Source organism: Dendrobates tinctorius, unplaced genomic scaffold (genome assembly GCF_039654945.1).
Source record: "Dendrobates tinctorius isolate UK_male_01 unplaced genomic scaffold, ASM3965494v1 ptg000184l, whole genome shotgun sequence".
In the NCBI taxonomy this organism is placed as follows: Eukaryota; Metazoa; Chordata; class Amphibia; order Anura; family Dendrobatidae; genus Dendrobates; species Dendrobates tinctorius.
This window is the reverse complement of record NW_027361851.1, coordinates 2755272-2770652: the sequence shown is the minus strand read 5'-3', so window position 1 is coordinate 2770652 and position 15381 is coordinate 2755272. Positions and strand designations below refer to the sequence as shown.

At 47.9% G+C, this 15381-nt stretch overlaps 1 protein-coding gene across 2 annotated transcripts in view; it reads left to right on the top strand.

Annotated features, from left to right (window-relative positions):
- The window catches only part of TMEM273 (transmembrane protein 273), a 322532-nt gene that overhangs the window by 270891 nt on the left and 36260 nt on the right, over nt 1-15381 (top strand). The gene's annotated exons all lie outside the window — the stretch shown is intronic.

Genomic DNA, 15381 nt, shown 5'->3' with positions numbered 1-15381 from the left:
GCTGCAAGTTCTTCAGCTCTTGCAGCAACCTCTGGTATGTAGAACGGCTCTTGTCTGTCAGCAAGGTGTACACTACAGGAACAACAAGGCCGCTGTGGACTACATGGATTGTATAAAGTTGCTTAAACAAGGCTGGTGTAATGAAAAACATGCCATCAGCAAACCACTCTTTACTTTGTGCCAGTAGATGGAGATTGTCTCTTGTTCCAAATATCAACATACGGCTGTGTCCATTTCCTAATTTAAAATGAAAGTATTAGTAGAGGAAATAACAGAAAAAGTGTAACAAGCAGCAGACAGAGTTTTGGGATAAATTCACAAAAAAAATATCCTAATCAGAAGACTCTGTTCATATCTCACATTAAATACTCACATTTTGCTCCAGATTTTCTGATTTCATAATAAAAAACTGAAGCAAAATCTAGTGTGAAGGGGCCAACCAATAGTTTTTTACAACATATATTGTCCCAGTGGAAAATTATATATTTTTGTTTAAAATTAAAATTACTTCCAAACTTGAAATAGGTCACATTTTTAGGGTACCTTTAGACCCTTCAACTAGACGGCCGTTCAGCACGGCCGATCGCCACTATGCTGAACGGGCCGTCTAGTTGACAGCCGCATCCAGACGCGGCGTGCGGCTGGACGTCTGAATGAACGACTGGGCGGTCCGCCCGCCTGAATGGGGCATTCCATTCAGGCGGATGGGCACGCTAGTCGTCGGGTGGGCAGCGCGGACGTTCGTGACGTCCGCGCTGCCTATGCTGTCTCATTGAGAGGATTGTGCAGGACGCAAAAAACGCCAGTAAAATCACCAGTGTGCTTTTGGCCTAAGGCATAACTGAATGGTCCATTAGGCTGGGGTCATATGCAGCATTAATGTGTAAATCCCATCCACATGCTGATGAAAAAATTTTGTTTACAAAAAAAAACATGCAGTGCAGCATGTCAATGTATGCTGCCATTATACAAACAAAATTCCAGCCATTCAGACAAGGGGCTGAAATCCTGCACTAAAACCTGCACCTAAATCCATAGAGTTAAGTGAAGATTTTGATACAGAATTAGGGTACCACAATAGTGGCCACAATTTCAGGCACAAATAGATTCCTGTGGGATCTCCAATTGCTATCGCAATTACAGCCGCTGCGGAGATGCCGCTCCACAATCCCCTTCCGTCAGTGGGCACGAGGCCTCAGGCTTTATCCAGACAAGCTGGATTTACAGGCGTATTCCATGCTGTGTTTCCTGCCTGAAACCCGCCCTTTCATGTCTATGGTGCGGGTTACGGGTGTATTCCGGCCGGGGCCGGAAAACGCCCCACCGGAAAATAGCTTCAAAGCTATTTTCCGGCGGATCCCGGAAGGAATGGGAATGGGCAAGAGGGAAACCTCCCGAAAAATGCCTGCAAACCACGCCAAATACGCTCGGTTTAGGCCATAGCAGAGCTTGGCCACGTCCCCTATTTGCAGAAGCGTTTTGCCAAAGCGCTTGCAAAGTGCTTAAAAAGTGCTTGGAAGCAGCAGGCAAAACGCATCTGCAAATCATGGCGTATCTCACCTGAGCTCCGGAGTTCAGCCCGACCTGTCCACGGATCTGCAGGACTGAACTACGAGAGCCTAGGAATCAGCCGGCGATGGCATTTCAGTCCGTGCATGCCGCAGACAGGCGAGGCTGAACTCCGGGGCAGCATCCAGGACAGGTATGGCCAGTACAATGCTGCATATTTGGAATTAGTGTTGGCCGGTCCGATCACTGAAGATCGTAATTTATTACGATTTTCAGGCTGATCGTTATTTTAAATTACGATCCGATTTGTAGCCAGATCATGATGATGATCTGAATTAGAAATCGGAATCCTCCGTAATCTGAAAACACTGTCCGGGCATACACTCCCGAACAGTGTGCGCATATATATATATATATATACACACACACACACACACACACACACACACACACACACACACACACTATACAGGTGTACAGCGTGTGTGCATATTTAGCTTTAGTAAATGGCTCCAGGCTGCGCTGTTAAAGAATAAACAAACCCAGTTACTCACCTCTTTCTCCAGTGTCCAGTACTGGCTCCGGCTCCTAGCCCAGCAGTGCAGGGAATCCCGAAATCCAGGCGGCGCATCGCCGCCTCTGTGCCTGCCGTACTATAACTACAGTGGAGAGTGATCCCAGGACCGCTCACTACACGGTCCTGGAAAAGCACCACATCACGTCACAGAACAGCCCGGCACATGTGCAGAGGTGGTGATGCACAACCCAGAATGCATAGCATTGGGATTTCGGAATTCCCTGCACCGCCGGAGACAGCGCTGGACACCGGAGAGAGAGTTGAATAACTGGGTTTGTTTATTTTTTAACAGCGCAGCTTGGGGCCATTATATATATGCAAGAAAGCTGGAGGAAGAGTGGCTCAACTGAGATTGTTGCTGAGGACTCCGTGTGCTGCTAGAGCAGGGGTTGGCTTCCGCCCGTACTTAACATGCATCCATGAAGAAAGACCTCCGCGCTCCTGAAGTCCTATACAAATCCTTTATTGCATTTCAAAGTTCCAAAAGTGCCAGACCACCATCACCCACCCACATATATGCATATATATACACACACACACTGTTCGGGCGTACAGTGTGCATACTGTATATATATATATATATATATATATATATATATATATATATCTCTACATCTAGCTCTGGAGATTGGATCTGAATTAATTCCAATCTTTCGGTATGATCAGCCCGATCTGATCCCATCTTTCCAGTGATCGGCCAACACTAGTTGGAATCAGTAGGCCTCACTACATTATATTACCCTCAAAGTTTCCCTTGAAGGCAAAAATCACATAGTATTTTATATCAGCACCTTATAGTGTAGCATTTTTCACATTTGTGCAAAATAAACTTTGCAATAATTATGCATAATGGAATTGTTTTAATACAATGTTAAATGGTTAAGTAGCTTACCAGAGTCATGCAGAAGGAACTGCTGCTGGACACCATCAATACTGATCTCCTGGAACTCGAGGGGGATAACAAGTTGATCAAGGGTTTGAGGTAACCTTGGGATATTGCCAAGTTGCCTTGCTAATCGTATTGTCCTCTTCAGTGATGCTTTCCTTGGGAGAAGTGCTGCAACATTAGAATGGGCTCCTGAAACGACGTCTGTGAGAATCTGTTGTGGTGTCTCCTGTGTTGTCCTTGCCTGGTCACAGCCTCATTAACAAGTCGGATTGCTTCAGGTCTTGCAGCTTGTGCTGCGTGATTGTGAAGATTGACTACTTTCACAACTTCGCCAGATTCTTCATTGGTCCAAACACGTCCCTTGCAAGTCGACCGTTTTTCACATACCCAGATGGAATGAACATCATCAGCGGTTCGTTTGGAAAATAAGTAAATGTGATTCTCATGGACCAACTTGCTCCTTCCACGTTTGGACAGAACTGAATTCATAGTTGTAGAAAGTGAATTGCTGTGGAAGCTGACTGATTTTTTGTGGCAGTACACTTCTCTCTTTGTGGAGATTTCAGACACTGCTATATTCTGATATACAGATGGAATAAAAGCTAGTCTAATGTAACTTGCAGGACATGTGACCATGCTACTTGTTACATCTGCAACAAAACTTGCAACAAAGCAGGTCAGTGCTGGGTCAGGTAAAAGTTCAAAATTGTTTAGATTTTAGGCCTCTTGCACACTGTAATTTTAGAGTGGTTTCACACTTGTGTTTGTGGCCACCAGAGGTCGATCCGCTCTGGATCTGACATCCAGCTGACCCCAGGGCAATGCTGGCTGAATGCTGGCATTCCGCTTGCATTGCCCATAGAAGTGAACGGCTGGGTTCCGCGATCTGCAGACGCCCGTTCGCTTTCGTAATGCCGCATTCCGCTATCAGTGTCAGAACAAAAAGAAGAGCATTTTCTTCTTTTCGTTCCGCTGCAGGTTAGCGGAATGCGGCATTACAGAAGCGAACGGGCGGCCTGTAGTGCATATGTAGCGGAAGTGTGAAAGCACCCTTATGCTGCCACTGTTTTAGAACTCCAAAGCACGTGCTTTACTGGCATTTTTCAGAGCACTTTTGTGAGCGCTCTCGGTAATGACCCATAAGATACAGGCTATTGATGAACGCTAAGTGCTCAAAAATAGCTCCTGTAATAAAATAAAAAGAGCTGGCCGAAACAACACCTCGCTTTTCTAGCCATTGACTTATCTACTATATAATTGTCTAAGGGTCACTTTCGTCTTTCTGTCTGTAACGTTTTATTCGTATATTCATTGGTCGCGGCGTCTGTCTGTCATGTAAATCCAAGTCGCTGATTGGTCTTGGCAAAACGCCCACGACCAATCAGCGACGGTCACAGTCTGCCATAAAAATGGCCGCTGCTTCACTGCCCTGCACTCACCGCTGACCGCTCACACAGGGTGAATGCCAGCGTTAACGGATCGCGGTGTACCGCACTCCGTTAACGCTGCTATTAACCCTGTGTGACCAACTTTTCGCTATTGATGGTGCCTATGCAGCATCAATAGTGAAAAGATGTAATGCTAAAAATAATAATGATAAAAAAAAAAGTTATTCTCACCCCCTCCAACGTCGCGCTGTCCTCCGTGCCTCTCTCCAATGCACACCGTCCAGGACCTGCGATGATGTCACGGTCATGTGACCGCGACATCATCGCAGGTCCTACGCTCAGACCGGAAGCCACCGCCAGCACTGCAGAGAGGCGCGAGGACTTCAGGGCCCGTGGCTGAGGTGAGTATATCTTTATTATTTTTTTTTAAACACGAATATAGTGCCCACATTCCTAGACTACGTGGACAGTGCAATATACTACGTGACCAGTGCAATATACTACGTTGGCTGGCCAATATACTATGTGCGCTGTGTAATTTACTATGGGCGCTGTGCAATTTACTATGTGGACTGTGCAATTTACTACGTGCGCTGTCCAAAATACTACGTGGCCTGTACAATGTACTACGTGGACTGTCCAATATACTACATAACCTGTGCAAAATACCACGTGGCTGTGCCTTCTAGAATACCCGATACATTAGAATCGGGCCACCATGTAGTATATTCAAAATTGGCAATCTTCTTAGCGATTTTCCAGTGCTTAGCACTTGGGAAAGTGGCTACTGTGAAAGCGGTCTTAGGGCTAAAACACAAGGCCAAAATTCCCTGCCTAATTTGGGGCCGAAACATCTGGGGGCAAAAAGCAGGGGGCGAAACATCCGGGGGCGAACTGCTGTGGGCGAACTGCTGGGGACAAAACATCCGGGGGCGAACTGCTGGGGGCAAAACATCTGGGGGCGAACTGCTGGGGATGAAACATCCGGGGGCGAACTGCTGGGGGCGAAACATCCGGGGGCGAACTGCTGGGGGCGAAACATCCGGGGGTGAAACATCCAGGGGCGAACTGCTGGGGGTGAAACATCCGGGGGCGAAATGCTGGGGGCGAACTGCTGGGGGTGAAACATCCGGGGGCGAACTGCTGGGGGCGAACTGCTGGGGGCGAAACATCCGGGGGCGAACTGCTGGGGGCGAAACATCCGGGGGCGAACTGCTGGAGGCGAAACATCCGGGGGCGAACTGCTGGGGGCGAAACATCCGGGTACGAACTGCTGGGGGCGAACTGCTGGGGGCGAAACATCCGGGGGTGAAACATCCGGGGGCGAACTGCTGGGGGTGAAACATCCGGGGGCGAACTGCTGGGGGCGAACTGCTGGGGGCGAAACATCCGGGGGCGAACTGCTGGGGGCGAAATATCCGGGGGCGAACTGCTGGGGGCGAAACATCCGGGGGTGAATCATCCGGGGGCGAAACATCCGGGGGCGAACTGCTGGGGGCGAAACATCCGGGGGCGAACTGCTGGGGGCGAAACATCCGGGTACGAACTGCTGGGGGCGAACTGCTGGGGGCGAAACATCCGGGGGTGAACTGCTGGAGGCGAACTGCTGGGGGCGAAACATCCGGGGGCGAACTGCTGGGGGCGAAACATCCGGGGGCGAAACATCCGGGGGCGAACTGCTGGGGGCGAAACATCCGGGGGCGAACTGCTGGGGACGAAACATCCGGGGGCGAAACATCCGGGGGCGAACTGCTGGGGGCGAAACATCCGGGGGCGAACTGCTGGGGGCGAAACATCCGGGGGCGAACTGCTGGGGGCGAAACATCCGGGGGCGAAACATCCGGTCGCGAAACATCCGGGGGCGAACTGCTGGGGGCGAAATGTGCGGGGGCGAAACAACCTGGGGGCGAAATGCTGGGGGCGAAATATTCAGGGGCGAAGTGTACCTGGGGGCGAACTGCTGGGGGCGAACTGCTGGGGGCGAAACTTCCTAAAACCGTCTATAAAAGACCTCACAGCTCACAGTGCATGTCAGACCAAATGAGAATCATGAGGTCAAAGGAACTGGCCAAGGAGCTCAGAGACAGAATTGTGGAAAGGCACACATCTGGCCAAGGTTGCAAAATAATTTCTGCAGTATTCAATGTTCCTAAGAGCACAGTGGCCTCCATAATCCTTAAATGGAAGAAGTTTGGGAACACCAGAAGTCTTCCTAGACCTGGCCATCCATCGAAACTAAGCAATCGCGGGAGAAGAGCCTTGGTGAGAGAGGAAAAGAAGAACCTCAAGATCACTGTGGCTAAGCTCCATAGATGCAGTAGGGAGATGGGAGAAAGTTTCACAAAGTCAACTGTCAATGCAGCCCTCCACCAGATGGGCCTTTATGGCAGAGTGGCCTGACGGAAACCTCTCATCATTGCAAGACATGTGAAAGTTCCATAGAGTTTGCTAAAAAACACATGAATGACTCGCAAACTATGAGAAATAAGATTCTCTGGTCTGATGAGATGAGGATAGAACTTATTGGTGATAATTCTAAGCGGTATGTGTGGAGAAAACCAGGCACTGCTCATCACCTGCCCAATACAATCCCAACAGTGAAGCATGGTGGTGGCAGCATCATGCTTTTGGGGGTGTTTTTCATCTGCACGGGCAGTACAACTGGTTGCAATTGAAGGAAACATGAATGTGGCCAAATACAGAGCTATCCTGGATGAAAACCTCCTCCAGAGGGCTCTAGACCTCAGACTTGGCTGAGAGTTCACCTTCCAACAAGACAATGACCCTAAGCACACAGCTAAGATAACAAAGGTGTGACTTCAGAACAATTCTGTGACCATTCTAGATTGTCCCAGCCAAAGCCCTGACCTAAACCCAACTGAGCATCTCTGAAGAGACCTTCAAATGGCTGTCTACCAACATTCACCATCCATCCTGATGGATCAGGAGAGGATTTGCAAGGAAGAATGGCAGAGGATCCCCAAATCCAGGTGTGAAAAACTTGTTGAATCATTCCCAAGAAGACTCTTGGCTGTACTAGCTCAAAAGGATGCTTCTACTCAATGCTGAGCAAAGGGTATGAATACTTATGACCATGTGATATTTCAGTTTTTCTTTTTTAATACATTTGCAAAAATTTCTACATTTCTGTTTTTTTCAGTCAAGATGGGGTGTAGAGTGTACATTAATGAGAAAAAAAACTTTTTTGAATTTACCAAATGGCTGCAATGAAACAGAGTGAAAAATTTAAAGGGGTATGAATACATTCTGTACCCACTGTAATATTTAATAATGTCCTCTGAATCCCCCTGTACAGTAATAATGTCCTTATTCCCCCATATACAGTAATATCCCCTGAGTCTCCCCACATACAGTAATAATGACCCTTGAGTCACCCCTGTACAGCTCCCCTATACACAGTGTGATGTTCCAACAGATCCCCTATACAAAGTATAATGTTTCTCACACTGTTTATTGTTTGATCCACAGTAGTCCCCCCACGGTATGATGTCCCCACACTGTTTTATGGCCCCCACAGTATCCTACACACTATATGATGACTCTCTCAGTAGCCCCCACATTCATTGTACAATAGCCTCATTAACAGTCTTTACTCTGTATAATGGCCCCCTTAGTAGCTCCCAACTTGTATGATTGCCTCCTTTAGTAGCTCCATTCTGCATTATGGCCCCCTTGGTAGCCCACACTCTATTATGGTCTCATTTGTAGCCCCCACCGTGAATGACAGTTCTCCTTTAGTGTCCCTATCACTGGTTGATGGCTCCTCTTAGCCACCCCCCGCTCCTGAATGCTATTTGATGTACCCCTTAGTAGAACTCCCTCCCCCACTTAGCAGCCTCTATTTTAGCAGCGCCCACTCTGTTTGAAGGCTCCCAGTAGCAGCTCCCACTCTGTATGATGGCCCGACACTGTATATTTTCTCCCATTGTAGCCCCCACTCTGTATGATGGCCGTTAGTCGCCCCTATAATATATGATGGCCCTACTTGGCAACCCCTTTCTGTATGGTGGCCCAATAATAGTACCCATGATGTTAATGGGCCTCTTTATTAACTCCCACGATATTGATGGCCTCCCTTAGTACCTCCCATATGATGATCCCCTTAGAAGTCTCAATTGTTTACTATGGTACCCTTAGCAGCCCAAACACTGCATAATTACCCCATTAGTAGCTCTCATGCTGTATGATGGCCCCACACAATTTTAAAATTAAAAATATACTCCCCTACATTACTTGCACAATAATATGAAAGCCAATCTAATTCAATTGATATCATGTTTTATTCTGTATGCAACTGGTATTCACATTTTGCTTTGCATTTAATGTTACACAGAACATATATATTTGCACAGTATCTGTTACATTGTACAAGTATGCAGGTTGTATACCCTGTTTATCTATAATAATAAATGCCCTAAGCAGCTTCCGGTTGTAACAACTTCCGTCCAGTTGTAACCGGTGGCGTCACCACACACACACGCACATGTTAACCCTCAACACACCACACCGCCTCAACACACACTCCTCTCACCTTTCACCTCCACTCATGTCCACTCACTCTTTCACTCCACATACGTTCCTTTCTCTCACTCCGTTTCTCATACTCACACCGTCATCGTCGCTGCCCCGACATCTTCCTCCACCGCCGCGATCCAGGATCCAGACGTTCTCCAGGCCGCCGACATGTTCTTGCGGGACGCCATCTTGGATGTCGTGAAATCCCGCGAGATTCAAGATGGCGTCGCCGCAACAATATGTCGCTGGCGTGGACGACATCGGGATCCAAAAAGATAGCGTCGGCGAAATCTCGCGAGATTACGCCGACGCCATTTTGGATCCCGATGTCGCCCACGCCAGCGACATATTCTTGCGGGACGCCATCTTGGATGTCGTGAAGTCCCGCGATATTCAAGATGGCGTCGCCGCAACATGTCGCTGGCATGGGCGACATCGGGATCCAAAATGGCGTCAGCGTAATCTCGCGAGATTTCGCCGACGCCATCTTTTTGGATCCCGATGTCGTCCACGCCAGCGACATATTGTTGCGGCGACACCATCTTGAATCTCGCGGGATTTCACGACATCCAAGATGGCGTCCCACAAGAACATGTCGGCGGCCTGGAGAACGTCTGGATCCTGGATCGCGGCAGCGGAGGAAGATGTCGGGGCAGCGACGATGACGGTGTGAGTATGAGAAACGGAGTGAGAGAAAGGAACGTATGTGGAGTGAAAGAGTGAGTGGACATGAGTGGAGGTGAAAGGTGAGAGGAGTGTGTGTTGAGGCGGTGTGGTGTGTTGAGGGTTAACATGGCAAGAGGTGTTAACGACGTCGGCGAAATCTCGCGAGATTTCGCCGACGCCATCTTGCATTCGTGAAATTGCATCATTTACCTCACGCCGACTTGCTGTGCGGACGCTTGGCATTGCCTGTACCACCATAACTACTGCTGCCTTGGTCCTATGCCTGTTTACTGCCGGTGTCTAATTACTGGACCAATTTGCCTATACTGCCATAACTACTGCTGCCTTGCTCCTCTGCCGGTGTCTAATTACAGGACCAATTTGCCTATACCGCCATAACTACTGCCTTTGTCCTCTGCCGGTGTCTAATTACAGGGCCAATTTGCCTATACTGCCATAACTACTGCTGCCTTGCTCCTCTGCCGGTGTCTAATTACAGGGCCAATTTGCCTATACTGCCATAACTACTGCTGCATTGCTCCTCTGCCGGTGTCTAATTACAGGGCTAATTTGCCTCTACCGCCATAACTACTGCTGCCTTGCTCCTCTGCCGGTGTCTAATTACAGGGCTAATTTGCCTCTACCGCCATAACTACTGCTGCCTTGCTCCTCTGCCGGTGTCTAATTACAGGGCTAATTTGCCTATACCGCCATAACTACTGCCTTTGTCCTCTGCCGGTGTCTAATTACAGGGCCAATTTGCCTATACTGCCATAACTACTGCTGCCTTGCTCCTCTGCCGGTGTCTAATTACAGGGCTAATTTGCCTCTACCGCCATAACTACTGCTGCCTTGCTCCTCTGCCGGTGTCTAATTACAGGGCCAATTTGCCTATACCGCCATAACTACTGCTGCCTTGCTCCTCTGCCGGTGTCTAATTACAGGGCTAATTTGCCTCTACCGCCATAACTACTGCTGCCTTGCTCCTCTGCCGGTGTCTAATTACAGGGCTAATTTGCCGCTACCGCCATAACTACTGCTGCCTTGCTCCTCTGCCGGTGTCTAATTACAGGGCCAATTTGCCTATACCGCCATAACTACTGCTGCCTTGCTCCTCTGCCGGTGTCTAATTACAGGGCTAATTTGCCTCTACCGCCATAACTACTGCTGCCTTGCTCCTCTGCCGGTGTCTAATTACAGGGCTAATTTGCCTCTACCGCCATAACTACTGCTGCCTTGCTCCTCTGCCGGTGTCTAATTACAGGGCTAATTTGCCACTACCGCCATAACTACTGCTGCCTTGCTCCTCTGCCGGTGTCTAATTACAGGGCTAATTTGCCTCTACCGCCATAACTACTGCTGCCTTGCTCCTCTGCCGGTGTCTAATTACAGGGCCAATTTGCCTATACCATCATAACTACTGCTGCCTTGCTCCTCTGCCGGTGTCTAATTACAGGGCTAATTTGCCTCTACCGCCATAACTACTGCTGCCTTGCTCCTCTGCCGGTGTCTAATTACAGGGCCAATTTGCCTCTACCGCCATAACTACTGCTGCCTTGCTCCTCTGCCGGTGTCTAATTACAGGGCCAATTTGCCTCTACCGCCATAACTACTGCTGCCTTGCTCCTCTGCCGGTGTCTAATTTACAGGGCCAATTTGCCTCTACCGCCATAACTACTGCTGCCTTGCTCCTCTGCCGGTGTCTAATTACAGGATCAATTTGCCTCTACCGCCATAACTACTGCTGCATTGCTCCTCTGCTGGTGTCTAATTACAGGGCCAATTTGCCAATACCGCCATAACTACTGCTGCCTTGCTCCTCTGCCGGTGTCTAATTACAGGGCCAATTTGCCTCTACCGCCATAAGTACTGCTGCCTTGCTCCTCTGACTGTTCACTGCCTGTGTCTAATTACAGGGCCAATTTGCCTCTACCGCCATAACTACTGCTGCCTTGCTCCTCTGCCGGTGTCTAATTACAGGGCCAATTTGCCTCTACCGCCATAACTACTGCTGCCTTGCTCCTCTGCCGGTGTCTAATTACAGGGCCAATTTGCCTCTACCGCCATAACTACTGCTGCCTTGCTCCTCTGACGGTGTCTAACTACAGGGCCAATTTGCCACTACCACTTCATAACTACTGCTGGGCAATTACAGGGTCAATTAGTATCTGTTTACTCTACAATACTCCAGGACGCCTTCTTCACTGCCAGATAACTGCCAAATAGACTCCTTTACCTGTGCCAACATGAGTCATAACAAAAAGTATGCCAATGCCAGTGAAAGGAAAGCAGCTTTAGCACTATGACAAAAACAACGCCGTGCTAATGAGACTCCTGAGGAAAAACACCATCGCCTTGAGAACATTAAGGCTTATAAATGCCGTCGCCTCACACACGAATCCCCTAACTCTAAATCCATAAGATTGGCTGAAGAAGCCTCTGCACGCCGTCACCGCCGACAACAGACGGCCTCTTCCTCATCATTATTATTAGACTCACAACAGGATGCTTCCACATCAGCATGTGGAACAATTTACTGCTACACTTCATCCCATATGCCGTTCACTGACATAACTAATCAGCAATCTGTTTCTGCCCTATCAATACCACCATTCAATACCGATGCACAGTATGCCAATGCCAGTGAAAGGAAAGCAGCTTTAGCACTACGACAAAAACAACGCCGTGCTAATGAGACTCCTGAGGAAAAACAGCATCGACTTGACAAGATTAAGGCTTATAAACGCCGTCGTCTCACACACGAATCCCCTAACTCTAAATCTATTACATTGGCTGAAGAAGCCTCTACACGCCATCACCGCCAGCAACAGACGGCTTCTTCCTCATCATCTATAATAATAAATGCCCTAACCAGCTTCCGGTTGTAACAACTTCCGTCCAGTTGTAACCGGTGACGTCACCACACACACACGCACGTTAACCCTCAACACACCACACGCCTCAACACACACTCCTCTCACCTTTCACCTCCACTCACGTCCACTCACTCTTTCACTCCACATACGTTCCTTTCTCTCACTCCGTTTCTCATACTCACATCGTCATCGTCGCTGCCCCGACATCTTCCTCCGCCGCCGCGATCCAGGATCCAGAAGTTCTCCAGGCCGCCGACATGTTCTTGCGGGGCGCCATCTTGGATTTTGTGAAATCCCGCGAGATTCAAGATGGCGTCGCCACAAGAACATGTCGCTGGCGTGGACGACTCGGGATCCAAAAAGATGGCGTCGGAGAAATCTCGCGAGATTACGCCGACGCCATTTTGGATCCCGATGTCGTCCACGCCGGCGACATGTTCTTGCGGCGACGCCATTTTGGATCGGCGAAATCCCATGATAGTCAAGATGGCGTCGCCGCAAGAACATGTCGCCGGCGAGGACGACGTCGGGATCCAAAATGGCGTCGGCGAAAACTCGCGAGATTTCGCCGACGCCATTTTGGATCCCGACGTCGTCCACGCCGGCGACATGTTCTTCCGGTGACGCTATCTTGACTATCGCGGGATTTCACGATACTCAAGATGGCGTCGCCGCAAGAACATGTCGCCGGCGTGGACAACGTCTGGATCCAGGATGGCGCCGGCGGAAGAAGATGTCGAGGATCGTGGAGCAGCGGCGATGACGGCGTGAGTATGAGAGACGGAGTGAGAGAAGGGGTCGTATGTGGAGTGAAAGAGTGAGTGGAGATGGTGAAAGGTGAGAGGAGTGTGTGTTGAGGAGTGTGTGTGTTGAGGGTTAACATGGCAAGAGGTGTGATGCTATCGCATCCTCCCGATGCGATAGCATCGGGCCATAATCTAGTAGTTTAATAAATGAATTTAAAAAAAAAAATACTCACCTAGCCTTGAAAAGTCTAGTGGAAAGGTGTGGGTCGACCCATGCTATGAAGTCATTGTGTCAGGGCAGGTCCTGTCAGAGTCCTGATGAGATAAAATCATCATGACACGTTGCCCCAGACCTGCCATCCTGCAGTCCTCAATAAAGTGACTTGTGGCCTAGAAAATGAAGAAGTATAGTGCAGGGATACTATGTCTCCCTGCTATACCACAGAGTTTAACTGTATTGGCGAACATACCTGGCCAAAACTGTTTAGCTACTGGCTATAGAGCTTTTTCGATTTCTGAGTTGTCCTCCTCACATTATCCGAAAATTACCCTAATATGGCCGCTACATTCACTGCCTGGGCTTTTACACTGGCTCTGATAGTGTCTGCTGACTGGCTAAGCTATATCATGTGATGTGATAGATATAAGGCATTATGGGGAAGGTTGTGCCTGAGGTCACGTCAGCTTCCTAAATATTAAATACTGGGCACACTCAGATTCTGATGTGAGAAATAAATTTTAATACATACGGTAGCCACTAGTAACAAACGTTTCGGTCAAATAAGACCTTCATCTGTGTACTAGGGTAAATGCAAGTACATGTGAAATCTCACATAAGGTATCACAGTGGTAGAAGGGTAATCTTGGTAAGCTGTTCAATAGAATTGGTGGTCAGTGACCGCTATGGTGATCATTACTCAGCAGCTGCGCTGCTGGGCTTCCTATGACGCGGTGTACCGCCGCTTGACAGGGACAAGATTTCACATGAACTTGCATTTACCCTAGTACACTGATGAAGGTCTTATTTGACCCAAACGTTTATTACTAGTGGCTACTGTATGTATTAAAATTTATTTCTCACATCAGAATCTATGAGTGTGCCCAGTAGTTAATATTTATCCTTAAGGTTTGGGAACCTACTGCTGGCAACTCTCCTCCCTGGCTGTGCTAACATCTATCTGGAACACGTCAGCTTCCTAAGGCTGGTTTCACACTTGCGTTTTTTTTGCGCTGTTTTTTTGGGCAAAAAAAGCATGCATTTTTTTTCCTACAGGAAAGATGTATATCTTTGTACCGTGTTAGCCAGTGGATAGAAAAATATTCAGGATTGAGAGTCCTCAGTAGTTGATACCTTTTAATGGCTAACTGAAAAGATGGTAACACATTGCAAGCTTTCGAGACTACTCAGGTCTCTTCATCAGGCTAGACTAATACAAAATCTGAAAAATATTGATCTGATATTGAATTGATTGATTGATTGATTGATCTTGATATTGAATATTGAATCTGAGAAATATTGATAGTTCTGCTTCACGTCACTTGTCTTATCTATTGCATTTTTTCTAGGCTGTATTGTGCATAAATATGTGACTTCAGATTTTGTATTAGTCTAGCCTGATGAAGAGACCTGAGTAGTCTCGAAAGCTTGCAATGTGTTACCATCTTTTCAGTTAGCCATTAAAAGGTATCAACTACTGAGGACTCTCAATCCTGAATTTTTTTTCCTATTCTTTTAATGGGTGCGCATACACATGCGTTTGTATGCACATGCTTTTTTTGTAGTGTACGCTCGGGCACACAAAATGCATCTTGTTGCATTTTTTGTGCGTCCGACCTGGCCCAAAAAAACGCATGCGCACGCAATGCGATTTTTTTCACCCAAACACCCATTATAGTCTATGGGTGCGCTGACGTTTTAAAAAAAAGCGCACACAAACCCACAAGAAATGCACACAAACGCATGATGCGTTTTTATGTGCGTTTGCACTGAGCACGGTGCGCAGCGCAAAAAACGCAAGTGTGAAAGTAGCCTAAGACTCATTCAGTCTTCAGCAATGTGTGAAAAGTGGATGGGAATTTTTTGGGATAATTTGTGCAAATTGAATCACAAAAACTGTTCAAATTCACTATGGCCTGCGAATTCCATAAAATTTGACTTTAATTCAATTAGCAATGAATTAATTCAGTTACCTCT